The 16,860-nt window shown below is 39.5% G+C and overlaps 1 protein-coding gene across 1 annotated transcript in view; it reads right to left on the bottom strand.

Annotated features, from left to right (window-relative positions):
* Window positions 1-16,860, bottom strand: part of NPAS3 (neuronal PAS domain protein 3) — a 954,908-nt gene that overhangs the window by 214,901 nt on the left and 723,147 nt on the right. The gene's annotated exons all lie outside the window — the stretch shown is intronic.

Here is a 16,860-nt window from a genome sequence, read left to right as displayed (position 1 = left end):
TTCTAAGGCTCACTTGACTTCACATTCCTTTATAAATACATTTTAATCTTCCTTTTGCTGTTTTCTTTAAACTATATGTTATTTTGAAGCATGCTATTCAGTTTCCAAATACTTGAGACTTTTCTAAACGTCTTTCTGTTAATGATATCTGATTTAACTTTCTTGTGTTCAAAGAATATACTTTATATAATTTAAATCTTTTAAAAGTTTCTTGTTTTATGAATTTGAATATGGTTTATTTTGATAAATATTCTCTGTGCACTTGAAAAGAATGTGTATTCTACTATCCTTGAGTGGAGGCTTTTTTTTTTAAAATATGTGTCAATTAGGTCAAGTTGGCTGATAGTGTTGTTAAATCTTCTGCATCTGTACTGATTTTCTGTCTATGAGGAAGAAGAATCAAAATCTCCAGCTGTAATGTGGATTTGCTTATTTTTCTGTGCACTTCTTTCAGTTGCACTTCATATATTTTGAAGCTCTGTCATTAACTGTATAAATATTTTGGATTGTTTTCTCCTCTTATGAAATTATCTCTTTTTCATTATGAAAGATCTTTACCCATGGTCATATTTTTCTGTTCTAAAATCTACTTTTTATGATATTTCTTTTAATAGTGTTAGCATAGTATATATTTTTTCATATTTTTACTTATAATCTATTTTGGTTTTATATTTGAAGTTTGTTTCTTATAAGCAGCATATAGTTGGGTCTTGCTTTCTTATCCAATGTGACAATTTCTACTCTTTAAACTGGGTAAACTATGTACATTAAATGTGATTATTGATATGGTTAGGTTTAGATCCATCATCTTGCCATTCATCTTCTATTTGTCTCATCTGCTCTTTGTTCCCTCCTTCCTCTTTTTCTGCCTTATTGTGGATTAACTGGTGTTTTTATGATTCTACTTTATCTCTTTCGTTGATTTATTAGCTATAATTCTTTGTTGTGTTATTTTTGTATTTGTTTTAGAGTTTATAGCACACACATCAACTTATCAAGCCTACCTTCAAGAGACAGTATACCAGTTTACATAAAAGAGGCTTTCAATAGTATACTTCTTTTCTCCCTTCCTGAACTTTGTGCTGGTTTTTCAAAGCTAGCATTTTTATATATGCTATAAATTCCACACTACATTGCAATTATTTTTGCTCAAGCAGTCTTTTAAAGAGATTTAAATATTTAGGAAAAAATGTTATACATTTACTCATGTTGCTATTTCTGGTGTTCATTCTTTTGTAAATGTATCTGGTATCATTACAATGGGTATAGAATTCTAGGTTGATGACATTTTACTTCCTGTGTTTTAAAGATGATGATTCACATGAGAAATATGTTCTTACCCTTATATTTATTCTTCTGTATATATAGCCAACCTCTGGCTTTCCTGGTGGCTCAGTGTTAAAGTGTCTTCCTGCCAATGCTGGAGACAAAGATTTGATCCTTGATCTAGAAAGATTTCATATGTTGCAGAGCAACTAAGCCTGTGTGCCACAACTATTGAGCCTGCGCCCTAGAGAAGCCCCCACAGTGAGAAGCCTGCTGCTGCTGCTAAATCGCTTCAGTCGTGTCTGACTCTGTGCGACCCCATAGACAGCAGCCCACTGGGCTCCCCCGTCCCTGGGATTCTCCAGGCAAGAACACTGGAGTGGGTTGCCATTTCCTTCTCTAATGCATGAAAGTGAAAAGTGAAAGTGAAGTCGCTTAACCGTGTCCAACTTAGCGACCCCATGAACTGCAGCCCACCAGGCTCCTCCATCCATGGGATTTTCCAGGCGAGAGTACTGGAGTGGGGTGCCATTGCCTTCTCCAGTGAGAAGCCTACATACTTGCAACTACAGAGTAGCCCCTGCTCACTTCAACTAGAGAAAGCCTGTGCAGCAACGAAGACCCAACACAGCCAAAAATAAATTAGTAAATTTTTAAAAATACATTAAAGCCCACTGCCTCTGCTTTTTTTCTTTTTTAGATATTCTTCCTCAGACTGTTTTTTAATACTTTTCTGTCACAGGTTTTGAGCACTTATAGTGTGTCTTGGTGTAGTTTTCCTTATGTTTTTGTGATTGGAATTCACTGGGCCACTGGATGTCAGTCTATAGGTTTTCATCAAATTTGGAGATTTTTCAGTCATTATTTCTTGTAATATTTTTTCATTCTTCCTTCTCTTGTCTCCTTCAGGGACTTAATTGTATATTAAGGGACTTAACTGTATATTGTATATAAGTTGTCCCCAAGCTTAATGATCCTCATTCCATTTTTACAAGTCTCTTCTTTCTCTTTCATTTTAGTTTCTATTGCTATGTTTTCCAATTTCCAATATTTTATTCTTCAATGTCTAATTTACTGTTAACCTTATCCACATTGCAGTTTTGATGTGAAGAAGTTATACTTAGGTTTCTTTTATATCTCCCATTTCTCTACTAACTTTTTGAATATATAGAATAGGGTAATTAATAACCACTTTAATGTTCTTATCTCCTAATTTTGACATCTGTGTCAGTTGTTCATAGATTTTAATTGATTTACTTATTTGTTACAGACTATGTTTCTTTGCTTCTTTCCATGTCTGGTATTTTTGACTGGATGTGACACTGTGAATTTTACATTGCTGGGTCATGGGTATACCTGTATTTCTATAAATATTACTGACATTTGTTCTGGGATGCAGTTAAGTAAGTTAGAAACAATTTGATGCTTTTGGGTCTTGCTTTTAAGATTTGTTAGGTGGGACTGGAACAATGCTCAGAGTGGGATTAATTATTTCCTACTAAGGAATCACTTTCCGTATGTATACTCTACTGAATGTTCTGTGAGTCTTGATAGTTTCCAGTCAGGCTAGGGGAAACAGGAATGTTTTCAGTCCTATTTGAATACTGGGCACTGTTACCTCTAGCTCTTTCTTAGACAGTTCTCGTCACATCCTTGGTTTGCTTTATTCATAGGCAAGCATAAGCAGTGCTCAGCTGAATGCTTAAGGATACCACTCTACAAATTTCTGGACTTCTCTTTCTGTGCATCTCTCTCATCTCTGGTTCTATAGTCATCCAGGTCTCTACACCCTCTCAGTTCTGTTTCTTAAACTCAGGGCAATCCTCCAGGCTCTTCCAGAGACCTAGTTTCTGTAAACGAGTAATTGTAGGGTTCACTTTTGTTTCCTGTCTCTCAGGAATCACCATCCTTCCTGATCTCCAGGAACCTGGAAAGTAATTTTGCCTCTTTTCTGTTTTTTCAGGTGGAAGGTAAATCCAGACAGACCCTGTTACTCTTGGTTGGAGGCAGAAGTTCTCAGGCTCAGGTAAATGTGAAGAGATCAAATTTTGCTTTAATTTAGGGGCAAATTTGTTTCTACGAGATATCTAGTAATTAAAAATTAATAAATATTTTTAAAACAAAGTATGAAATCTAAGTTACTTTGTAAGAAGAACTGTAGTATTTTAGCACACATATTCACCTGGTTCCGGAGAAAATGCCCTTGGTTTGGTTTCTAAAAGTGTACCTGTGTCTGTCTCAAGCAAAGTGGATAACTGTCATTAAGAGCCCAGATGTCTTTATTTTTTCACTCAAATTAAGGACACTAAATTAAATGTGATCTTCGTCTCCAAGCTGGTTTTCTAGTTTGAAATAATTCTGGGACCACCTCTTTTCTCTTTTGGTTTTAAAGTTGAAGGAAAAAGTGGTTTGCCAAAAATATGTGACAATTCACTTTGCAAAGCTGAATTCTGAGCTATGGAAACTAACAGTGAATCAAGGGCTATGTTCAGAATTGCATTTATCAAACTAAGGTTGGATTTGCCAACCTGGGGCACTGCTCGATTGTCATTTCCAGGAAAATGATGTGAGAAAATACTTTGAAGAGAGAAAATAATTATCCTCCCTCAACAACTTCAAAGGTAGTCCTAGAAAATGAAAATGAATCCATTTCTCCTGACTTCAGGACCATATTATCAACTGTGAACTTGTTTCACGACAAAAATTCAGAGTGGATAGTCAGTTTCTCTGAACTGGATCCATATAGTGTAGTAAGAAAAGAGAGTATTCACTTCTCTCCTTGGGTGCCAGCCAGCAAGGCCAGGAGGGGTACTGGCTGGGGTAGAAGCATAGTATGCTTCTATTCTCCCACAGCTTCCTTGCAAAACCTTCTGAAAAGGTCGAAGCTTACCCCAGAACACAGTGCTCATGGCTCAGCTCTCCTATCTTTCAAGGTCCAGATAAAATCACAACCACTGCCCATGAAACCTTCCCCAGATAGGTCAACTTCCATTGCGGTTTTCCTCTCTGTTTAATAGTTTAGATGGTTTAACTCTAAAGTCTATATTTTGATTTTTAATCTTATATTATTTGGAATTGTCTTTAATTGTTTTTTAATTGTTTCTGTGCTTATATTATCTTACTAATGGACTAGTGAAATATTTTAGGGCAGAGAATATGAATTATTTTTCTTTACATCTCTTGTTGCATCTAATAAAGTTTTCACCAATTTCTCTGTTGTCCTTAACTAGTCATTGTTTATATAACCACGGACAAGTCAGCTAAACTCAAACCCACAGTATTGTAATCCATATAATTTGGAGGTTAGATTAGCTGCTTTACATGATTCATTATGATATAAAATTTCACAGTGGTATTGATTCAGTGCTATACAATTCCATTCATTAAGTCTACATTTGTTGATTCCAAATCTGCCAAGCACCAGTGATGCAAACAAAGATGATTAGGACAGTGAACTTACAATTTGGTGGGCATGGAGAAAGTTAGTTAAGGGGCAGAAATAGTGTCTAGAAAAAAATCCAGGAGAGGTGGATAAAATACAGTAAAGGAATACTTAATCAGCTTTGAAGCAGACTTACAAATTCCATAGGTAATTTGACCTTGGGGAAGTAGAGCTGGATTTGGTTATTTAATAAAGATGGTCACGAATAAGCTAATGACACTAGTCAGACAGTTCTTCCAAAAATTGAATATTTAGTTATTCTGTGGATAATATGACCTTCCACAGAAGAAATGCTCCAGTGAAAACATTCATAATATTATTTTAATCACCAAAAAGGAGATATAAACATCCAGATTTGCTCTGTGATAATATCTAGGAGGAGACAGTACCGTTATTGGGGGGAATTCTAGTCCCTGCTGTGTGTCACAGAAAGGAAAAGACGGGGTATTGGACTTTATTATTGAACCTAGCTAAAAGCTATCAGTATCTAGATATTCTGGACTTCCACAGTGTCATCAATCTTTTCTTCACAGAGTCTGAATTATATTTTTCATTAATCATCACTCTTCAATGGCCAACAAAAGGCCTGCACATTGTCCCTGTGTCCTTTTTGAAATCCACAAATAACTAATTAACCTCCCCTACAAAAGTCAGTATGAAAACAGAAGAAAGCCTCTGTGTACAAGCTTCACAGGTCTGAGCCCAGATCTCCTGAGCAAGCTCCGTGAAGCTTCCTCTTCCCTCACCGAGTTCTCTCCAGAATTAAATGCTTATTGACTTCACGCTAATATCCATTTAGTAATCTGCCGTTTTTGTTTGTTTTAATATAGCGCTCAGTTTTACAGTGGAAGGGAATTATGCAGTTTAGAAGTATGAATATTAAAAAAGGATTTAATTAAATCTGTTGCCTGAAACCTCTGTCTAAAGCTATAATGACAAATTTAGTCCGTATTTATTATGGCGCACAGGGGACCTAAACCAGATCATTAGTTTATACGCCTTACTCAGTGGTGAAGTTCTAAAACTTTACATTTTGCATATTATTACATTATTCATTTTTCCAACTAGGCATAAAATACGACTTCCCATGAGTACAATACCTAATTCTTCAAAATATACAAAGATAGCAATAAAATGATTAAATTACAACTCTTACATCTGTTCTTCTTGTCTGATTATAAATTAAAATGTTTTAAAACAGGATAAAACAATTCAGGTACAAATGGATTTAAACTGTTCGACTTCTCACTGGTTAGGGAGCAAATACAGGTACAAACATAACAGACAGACAGAGATTTGCAAAAAATGCAGAAAGGTGCCCATTTAAGACTGGGTTTACTCTCATTTTCCATGGCTTCTATTGACTGTGAAAAACATTTGTCTAATATTACATTACAATAAGTTAAATGTACTTTCTTCTGCTGATGACATAAAGTTTGAAGCAGCCAATAGAGGTGCCAATGTCTGAGAATAACTGGATGAAATTGCAGTGTATATAAAATACCCTTTATTTTAAAGCCAAACTATAAAATGTTATGTCTGCCAAGAGGAAAATATTTAATGCCATTCTAATCCATTAACTATTACTGCAAAATGCTGCCTTGTGTTTTCTTTAACAATCACACATTAACTCATGGTTAATTTAATGATGGAACTAGGCACCAGTGTAAAAATACCCTGGAATCATTTTTTATGCGATCAGCGAGGTCATCAATCATTTCATATTATGCTCATCAGCCACAAAACATCGACTTGAAAACTATGAATTGTCACCTATGTAGCTTTCGATTTGAAGTTAACTTATGATAAAGTCTCAGTGCCAAAAACACATATTTTTAAATATGTAGTAGCATGACATATGCAACTATATAACTTTGGAATTCGTATTTAGTGGGCCACTTTGAATTCATGTACATTTGGCCACCTTGAATTCATGGCTTTTTCTTCAGAGCCTACTGTTTGTCTTGAGATTTTACCTTGATTGTTAAGCACTAGATTTTAGATACTTGATCCAGTGAAAACAGCATATTGGTGTATCAAAACTGTTTATACACACACATGCAACTATTATGTGAAACTGAAAATGCAAAGTCAAAGCAAGACAGACATATTTAGAAGGCTGAGGATTCCAGTCTTGGCAGAGTTGAAAGAATGGGTTGAAGAGATTTGGGCAGGATAGAAAAATTGGAATGTGAGCATTCACTCTTCTTTGGAAAAGGCACCTTGGACTAGGCAATGGGTCTGGATAAAGGCAACTCCAATCAAGATGTATGTGTCTCATAGGAAGATTTCCTGAGAAGAAGGGAGAATATGTCTCCAGCTGACTTCAACAGTGATAACCCATCATTCAAGAGAAAGACCTTCAGAGTCACTCGGCAAGTAACAGCATTTTAATGAACCTGACCTCCAGTTTGTCGTAGCTTGTATTTTTTAATCCCAGAGATTGCAAAAAAAAAAAAAATTAAGAGAAACCAATCTTCAATGTACAGACAACTTTGCATGAAGCAAGGATGGTGTTTGTTTTTAAATGAAGAATCCTATAGCTTTCCAGAGAGGGTTTGAGAAAAAGAGAATTTGAAAACAAGTAAATGAGAAATTGTTTAGTCCCTCTTCTTCTAAATGCTGCTGCTGCTAAGTCGCTTCAGTCGTGTCTGACTCTGTGCGACCCCATAGACGGCAGCCCACCAGGCTCCCCCGTCCCTGGGATTCTCCAGGCAAGAACACTGGAGTGGGTTGCCATTTCCTTCTCCAATGCATGAAAGTGAGAAGTGAAAGTGAAGTCGCTCAGTCATGTCCGACTCTAGTGACCCCATGGACTGACTGCATACAGCCTACCAGGCTCTTCCGTCCATGGGATTTTCTAGGCAAAAGTACTGGAGTGGGGTGCCATTGCCTTCTCCGTCTTCTAAATGAGGCTACACAAAAGACTCTTATTCAGGGCAGACAGCTGTCTACCCTTTGAGAGAAGAAATTCTTTTGGATCTTCTCAGATGACCACTAAGTAGAAAGACTGATGCTGGTTGGCTCAGAGGTGCCCAGGGCAGGAATGCTTCCTACCTATCTGCCTGACACAGCATCCAGAGTCAGGGGATTCTCGAGCAAGACTTGTCCTCCTAGGGTGGAATTAATAAGGGAGGGTTTGCTCATCTTGTGAATATATTCCCACAGGTGTGTATGCACGAGGAGAGACAACATGATAATCCAGGGCTCTTTCATGTTACCTGGGTTTTCTTCAAAACTTAGTTTTTTTCTATCATGAGTGCATTTACTTTAGATGAAAATTATCCTTTATAGTCCCATGACCCATACCTTCCAGATAAATTTCATGGTGATATCATGAAGAAGTTTTTCTTTTTTTTAAAATGACTTCTTTCACTGCAAACTGACATACATGAAATGAACAGCAGCCATACAAGCTTTAACGAGTCAAACCTCTCCCAGTTACTCAGCCAAACGTGAAGAAGCTACAAGGAAGATGGAACTCATTGCTGTGAAAACAGCTCACAGCCAATAATGTGGAAAAGAGGAAACTAAACGCTATTCCCAGGAAAGAGTGGAGGGGAGATGGAGAGACACAAGGACACAGAGGGAGAGAGGCCTGTTCGGAACACATGAAATCTGTCAGCTCTCAAAAGGAATATACTGCACTGCTTTGGCCAAACAACTCTATTCACAAGACCACCTTTGATTTATATGATAATCTGCGGACGTCCAGTCCCACCCCCCAATCTGTAGGGAACAACATGCCACCAACACAGCTCTGGCTTCATTACAGGACATCCCCCAATAAATAAAATCTAGATCTGGCCTCTGTCCACTGCTGTTCTAAATGAGCCCAGCCAGCCTGGCCCATGTTTTTTCACTTCATTTTCTGGAGCCAAACGACTACCATCTGCTGTCACGAAGCTGTCACACAATCAGTAATGGAAGATTTCTAAGGAATATAATGGCTGAAGAACGAATCTATGACAGTCCAACTCCCATCGAGCAGGGAGAGAACAGCCCCCCATTTGCAAAGAAACAGCAGCGTGTTCTCCCACTTCTCAGCAAGTGCATTGTAATACAAATCTTTATTTGGACTCAAGACGTTGACAGGGCAATTGAACAGAATAAGTCTAGTTTATGATGCAGTTGTCAGAACTGGTTAAAGCAGGAGTCTGTTTACCGACGTCCTGAGATATTCCAACAATTTTTCTTGCAAACCAGCACCTTGAGGTTAATTACTTGACCAATTTGAGTAAATGGCAAGCCATATTCCCATCTGTCTCCATTAGTTCCCCACTATTTCTCAATTTATGATGACTGGGGTCAAGGCTGTGGTACAAAAGAAGAAGTAATAAAGCATGAATGCAGTAATTTTCTGTTTATACAAATGTGGTAGCCATAGCATAAATAAGGCAAAGGCATTTCAAACGTGCATATTCTTAGCTTTGAAACCTCTGGATGCTAACTCTATTTACGTAAATGCATCTCCCAATTTGTAAGTGTAAAACAAATACAAATGACAAGCCACACTTTCCGTGTTTATGGGCTGCGAGCTGCACTCTGCTATCACTGGCAGTGAGACTCTTGGCTGGTCTCACCACAGAATGCAAGTCATAAAAGATTTGGAGAGGGCTAGGACAGTCCATTTCTCTTAGGCTTCCTTGTTCAAGCTTTTTGAAGAAAGAAAGATATGTTAGACTTCTACGTTGGTACCAATATAAGGTGCTAACGAAGCTTTTCCATTAGGCATTGACACGTTCTACTATCTGTATAGGATTCAATGTTGGAATCCCTTAAAATCTACTTAGAAGTACAGCTGATTGAAAAATCTAGGTGTTAACATTTTCTTTCCCTCTTTTTTCTCACTTTCTTCCTTTCCATATCTCTGCCTCTTCCTTCTTTCCATTCTTTCTCATTCCAATCACTATCAAACATAAAATAACCTAAAATTTTATGTGCATATGTTATAATTTGGATCGTAAATATATAACTGAATTTCACAGCATATTATTTTGGTATTCAAAATAAACAATGTATTTTTACAAGCCCTTAATATATAATTTAAGAAGAAATCATAGCCAATTTCTCCAGTGTCTTAATAGACATGGCAGATTGATATGTTTTTACCTAATCTGCTTTTCTCAAACACCAGCAGTTAAAACAGAAAAGGCTGAGAGGATACATTTTGGCTACCTGCCACACATGGTCGAAGTGATCATTAATTAAGTACCACAATAAAATAGATTTTATAGCAAATGAGGCATACAACATACATTTTATGATAAAGGATTCAAAACAGGGAAAGCAAAACTACTGCTTCATGATCACTGTGAAGTTCTAGACTCTGGCACTGTCATCGATCAAGCACAGATCCAAAGAAATTCACCTTTGAGGGAAAAACCCAGAGGAAAATATGTATTTTTCCTAATTTCTAAAGGGTCACCTGGAATAACAAGGTTTCTTCTCAGCTTTCAGATGAACTGTTAATGCAAATGGAACAGTTCTCTTCTACGTTCATTCTAGAACTCAAGCCTTTGCTCTCTGGAAGCCTCTGTGTTTTCTCCTTACTGCCTATGCTCCCCCTTCCCCTCTTACCCTGAAACACCAGCTACTATTTACAGAGAGAACAAAGAGAAGGTCTGCACACATTTTGGAATGGCTTTTAGCTGCTAATAAGATGAAGTGTATTAAGAATATTATTTAAATCCAGGCAAAATAGCCTCCAACTCTCTTTGAGCTGCCAAGAGGCAGCTGTCCTGTGGAGGGGAGGCTTGACCTGAGAGAGCCTTGCTCAGGGCTGAGTTCTAAAGACGGCCCATGTTTCCTCCCAGGCAGGGTTTGGGGAGGCTGAGGTCTGGATCCAGGGTCCTTCAGATCCCAAGAAAAGCAGGTAATGTGGCTGACAGAGGAACCAGAGGAGAGATGTAGGGACTGGCAGAAGGCATCCCTTCAACTTTTGTGGGAGAACAGAAGGGTAATTAATTAGTGGAAAAAGCTGATTTTAAGGCCCTGTTTTAGAAAAGATTTAAGAATATATAAATAGATTCATTCACTCAACCAAAGTACATTTTAGCGCTGACTGTACACTGCCTGGACTTCCCAGGTGTGCTAGTGGTAAAGAACCCGCCAGTCAATGCAGGAGACATTAAGAGATGCGGGTTCAATCCTTGGGTTGGGAAGACCCCCTGGAGGAGGGCATGGCAACCCACTGCAGTTTTCTTGCCTGAGAATCCCCATGTATAGACAAGTCTGATGGCTACAGTCCATGGGGTTACACAGAGTCGGACATGACTGAAGCGACTGAGCACGCAAATGCTGGAAGTGTGGCATTCAGAGACAAAAGATTCTTGCCTCTGAAGATGCCCTAGTGTAATGGGCAGGACAAGAAAATAAATCACTACAATGTGGTGTGAAGTGTGTTCAGAGAGAAGTACGCATAGGATGCTACCCACAGGCTGCTCGTAGCTGGGGCATCTAAGCTTTGGGAATCCATGGAGCGAAAGGAACTGATGAGCAGCATCTCTGCCCACAAAGACTCCGACATTGTACAGTGTTCTGCCAAATAATATTGTATCATCTCCACTGGTAATGTCTCCCTTGCTGCAAAAACTCTCAGGAAGGGTAAAAAGCAAGGACTACTGGTCAATGATTTTTAATATGAATTTATTTAAACATGATAATTTCTCAGATATTAGAATATGAAAAGTAGAAGAAAACTTGACGAGTATCTAGTCCAGTTTCTTCATTGTATTGAAGAGGCTCCTAGAGCCTGGTCGGGGGAGGCAGCTGGGAAAAGTGTGAGGCTTCTGAGCGCTCAGCCTGCAGAAGGCTGCACTCTGGGCTGTCTGGCATCAGCAGCCTCACCCAAACTGGATGTCTTGGTAGATGACAGCACCAAGGCTCTTTACGTCCAACTGAAGATCTCTGGACTTACATTTTCTACCCATTGATAATACTCCCTAGGGCTTTTTTCTTTCTTTCATTCAAAAACATGTGTTGGACATTTCCCATGTAATGACCCCCTGTAATAGATGCTGTAAGCCTTTAAAAGATGGAACAAATAACTTGGAAAAGCAAAGAGAATGGGCTTTGCAGGCCAACATCACTGAAAGTAACTATGTGATTTTGAGCAAACCTTAATTTCTTCAACTCTAACATGGCTTAATATGTAGCTTGTTGAAAGGTTGAGAAGATTAGAGTTAACATATGTAAGGGAAGCCCCAGTGGCTCAGTGGTAAAATAATCCGACTGCAGGGCAGGAGATACAGGACACACAGGTTAGATCCCTGGGTTGGGAAGATCCCCTGGAGGAGGAAATGGCAACCCACTCCAGCATTCTTGCTTGGAAAATGCCATGGGCAGAGGAGCCTGGTGGGCTATAGTCCACGGAGTCCTGAAGAGTCAGACATGACTGAGTGAGTGCATAAAGCATCTAATACAATGCCTGGTACAAAGCAAACACTCAATATATGATAGGTGGCACTGTAAAATTTCTCTCAATGAAGCACACAGTTTGAGAATAAGATCCATCCAAGTGCCAGCACCACTGCTATGAATGGGGAATGTGAGGAGGATAGTCTATGAGCTTTATTTTATAGGACCTGTATCTTTAGTTGTGGAAATTAAAGTACAAGGAACAAACTTTCCTTGGGTAAGTCTGCCAAGATTTTACAACGCTGAATGTGTTTTTGAAGAATATATAGGAATTTACTAGAAGAGGTGAGGGGATGAGATTTGAGGCAAACGTTCCAATATTTGTAAAACATGGAGTTCTAAGAGCGTGGCCATTTTAGCTCACAGTAGCATCTCAGTATTATTCTCCTACTCAAAACATTCTTAAACGGTTACTATATTCCCATCAAAACAAGATCTCTTGGCATTTAAGACTCCCTAGTTCACCTCCTTGAAAGGATTTCCCACCTCATCTCTATGCAAATTCTTATTTATATTTCACCTATTTGCTGTCTGCCCACAATACCTTGTCCAACCCCCATCTCTAGAATTCACTCACGCATTGTCCCCACCCAGCTGCCCTTCTGGCAACTGATTCTACTCATTTGTCACAGCCGGGTCAAATCCTACCTCTCCCTCCTCCGTTTAGCCAAACATGCTCTTTCTTTCCTCTGAACTCCCACAGCACTGAGTCATCCAGCCCTCAATCACACCGGCCTCTGCATCCCCTCTTAAATTCAACATGTCCATGTCTTATTTTTCCATTGAAGTTTTGAGCTCTCAAATACAAGAGTCCCATTTCAAACGTCTTCATATTCCTTTCAGCAATTTTCAAGGGTCTTATATGATAAATACCTATTTAATCTATAACTGTACTGATTGTCAGTGTGATAAAAGTTGATTTCCCTTCGCTATTTGGGAAAAAATATTTGGGAGAGGAGAATATAGAAGAGGATAATTTTTATAGAGGTCAGTGGTCTAGACCACCTCCTCCAAAAGGATGACACATGATCTAATCTATCAGAGACACGCAGAGAACTTGGTATGTTGATGTCATTTTAAAACTGCACATAATTTCTGATCTCTCAGAGGTCAGACTGCAAGCTGTCACTTTCCTCTGTATGTAAAAACTAGTATAACATCTATTCCTTCTACTTCACAACAATTGTGTGAAGATAAAATGAGAAACACTGTGCCTGGTAACAGTATTTGGAGGGTAAGGAATTCTCAAGACACATGTGGTGTTCTTATAAGGTGCAAATAATAGCTGAGTTGGTAAAGAATCTGCCTGCAATGCAGGAGACCCTGGTTCAATTCTTGGGTCAGGAAGATCTGCTAGAGAAGGGATAGCCTACCCACTCAAACGTATTCTTGGGCTTCCCTGGTGACTCAGCTGGTAAAGAAATGCCTGCAATGTGGGAGACCTGGGTTTGATCCCTGAGTTGGGAAGATTCCCTGGAGGAGGGAAAGACTATCCACTCCAGTATTCTGACCTGGAGAATTCCATGGACTGTATAGTCCATGGGCTCACAAAGAGCTGGACATGACTGAGTGACTTTCACTTTCACATACCCAAGCAGCAGTCTCTAGTCCAGAGATTGCTCTTTTTCTCCTTCTGGGCAGTGACATTATCTCCAGGTGAAAGTGTCTATTATGTATTTTTCCTACAGAAGAGTCTGAGGACAATGAGCCGAGACTGAAAGCTTGGTGCTTAGGTAAACTGCAGTGATACAAAGTTCAAGTTTTGGGAGGACATACCTCATTAGATGTGGCAGATGGAAAATTTCCTATAAGTGGTTTCTTCCATTGTAATGAAGCTGTGAGAATCAAATGAGATTAGATGGTAAGACACAGAAAGACCTGAAAGGCGACAGCCTACGGGACCTTACAGAAATTCCACTTGCTTTTGTTCTCATTGAGGGTCTGCGGTCATAGTCTTAGTAGCTGGATGCAGAGCCTTTGTCACCCACAAGCTGCCAGAATCTCTGGCTTCCCAAGCCAAACAATCTTTCCTTAGCTGAGAACTGGACTTTTCCAGTCTCAAGTCCACTCAGTGGAGGATGCGTGCGTGCTCAGTTGCTAAGCCGTGTCCGGCTCTTTGCGACCCCCATGGACTGTAGCCTCCCAGGTCCCTCTGTCCAGGGGATTCCCCAGAAAAGAATACTGGAGTGGGTTGCCATTTCTTCCTCCAGGGCACCCAGTGGAGGATAGATTCATATAAATGTATGAAGCTCCTACAGGCTGGTGCTATATGTTAAGGAGTTGTGATGAAAATCAGCAGCCGTTTTCAAAAAGCCATAGAAAAGCACAGAGCAGAGGCGAGTAGGGCAGGGTGACAGAGAGGGAGTAACAGGTGGTCTTATAGGTCCATACAAATAAGGACGGCTGATAAGGGTTGGGGCATTCCCATTAAAGTAGGAATGAGAGTTCCCCTTGATGTAGAGGGGGAGGAGAAGCAGAGCTGCTCCCAGGAAGCCAAGGCTGTGCCTGGAGGGCAGTTGGGAGAGGAAACTTGCTCTTGTGCACTTCTCTCTCCAAGAGGTGGTCAGAGGGCAGAGATCTGCTCCCGGCGGGATTTCTGCCCCAATTTCTCCCTTCCTAACAGAGATGCCAGTGTCATCAAAGACCTCTGGATAGTGAACTCAGAGCCCTGCCTTCTGTGTCCATTGCTGTATCTCCAGGGCTAGTTTAGTGCCCTGCCAATGGGAAGTGCTGAATAAATATTTTGGAGATAAGAATAAAGGAGTAAGTTAAAGCGATGAGTGGATGGAGGGTGCTCTTTGCAAAGTTATCCTGAGCCACCTGAATCCAGAGAAAGCCAGACAGATGGCCACAAGCAGCAAGAGCATGCTGTTGTGATTTTCCTTGGTCTTTTCTCCATCCAATTCACATCCGGAGATGGGGACTTGGTGTAGCATGGGGATTTGGCTCCTCAGGTCTGGTGTAACTGGGATTCCATGTTCATCATATTATAATAAAATCATTACTGTTTTGTTATTATGACAAAATAACTGGTCCCTGAATCACAAAACCAGCAGCCCTCTAAGACTGCTAACATTACATGGGTTTGGTCTTCACTCTTTTAATATCATTTGCTGAAAGCTTCAACCAGCTACCCTTCATTTCTACTGTTTCCTTCACCTAGACAATTGTAAGGTCAAGAGCAGGTGGCCCACATGTCAAATATCCACAACATCCAGGATACCTAACAAAAAGCCTTATAAGCCTAAATACTGAAGGCCACTCAAGACAAAACAAAATGCAAAACTCTGGCGATTACAGATCAGTAAATGGAGGTCTTCACTACTGCTAAACGTTAGGATTGGAACATTTTATATGGCCCAAGAGTCTCTAAAACTTCATTTGGAGATGATTATTTTCTGCCTTTTTAACATAGTAAATAACATATTATTGAGGAATTTTCTTCTCATGAGTTTCTTATGAGTCTTGGAAGTTGTTATAAAAATAATCTTCATATTTTTCTTAGAAATATGGCAAAAACTAACATGGACAACTTGGCCATATTGGGATCTGCTCTGAATCCCAGCACACTTGGGTCTTGTGGCTGCATTTACAGCCTTCTCATCTTGCTGATACTTTCCAGAACTGCCTATATCCCAAATAATTTCTTTTACTCTAGTGGAAAGTGCTCATTGGAATAGCTGACTCATTGAAAAAGACTCTGATATTGGGAAAGATTGAAGGCATGAGGAAGAGAGAGTGACAGAGGATGAGATGGTTGGATGGCATCACCAATTCAATGTATTTGAACTTGGGCAAACTCCAGGAGATGGTGAGGGTGAGGGAGGCCTGGTGTGCTGCAGTCCCTGGGGTTGCAGAGTCAGATATGACTTGGTGGCTGAACAACAGCAAATGGAAAGTGCTCCTTGCTTCTACAGATTCCATGATATATGTTCATTTTCATCTCAACAAAACATCCCAGGACCAAACTTCCTTCACAGAATTCAAGCGGTAATTTCTGTAAGTAAGATAATCTCCTGAAGGCAAAGTAGGATGATTTCCATCTTTGGAAACTGTTCCTTTCTAATCATTGCCTCTTAGTAATTAACATTCACACTACAGCCAAATAATCACGTCATAGTCAAAAGGTCAAGGTCCTTTTATATAAGACAGACTTCATGTCACTTTTCGTGCTTAAAAAACCCCCACAACTTTATGGTAGCTGGTGGTAGGACAGACTGGATGTGAGGTCAGGAACTATAAATGCATATGAAGCAATGCTTTGACTCAAGGTCACTGGCCTGAGCTAAGACCACTTAAATTGTAATCAAGGCCACTCACTGAACCATGAGTAATTTTAGGCAAGTTTCCCGGGTGTATGCTGACGTAACCAAAGAACCTCATCTTGCTTGACTGGCATGGAAATAGGCAGTTAGCTTGAAATATTTGAAGGTTGCTGTCTGAAGAAGGTGCTTTTTACCATTTTCTGTCTGTACAAGCTTCTCATTGATTGTCCTTCATTTTCATAAGCACTATTCAGCTACAGATAGAGTTATTATTCCCATCTTTCATGGTCAGGGAGACAGTCCCCTTCCAAGTGACGCTATGTAATAGAAGATGGACATTACTCCCCAACCAGAAAAGTCATCAAATTGCTTCCATCTCAAGTAAAACAGATAACCTGAATTGGAGGGGAAAAAAAAGAAACAGGAAGTTTCCTTTAAATACAGCTGATATTGAAGCTCAAAAAGAAA

Source organism: Bos mutus, chromosome 21 (genome assembly GCF_027580195.1).
Source record: "Bos mutus isolate GX-2022 chromosome 21, NWIPB_WYAK_1.1, whole genome shotgun sequence".
Taxonomy (NCBI): Eukaryota; Metazoa; Chordata; class Mammalia; order Artiodactyla; family Bovidae; genus Bos; species Bos mutus.
Note: the sequence above shows the minus strand (reverse complement) of the source record. Positions and strands in the feature narration are given on the sequence as shown.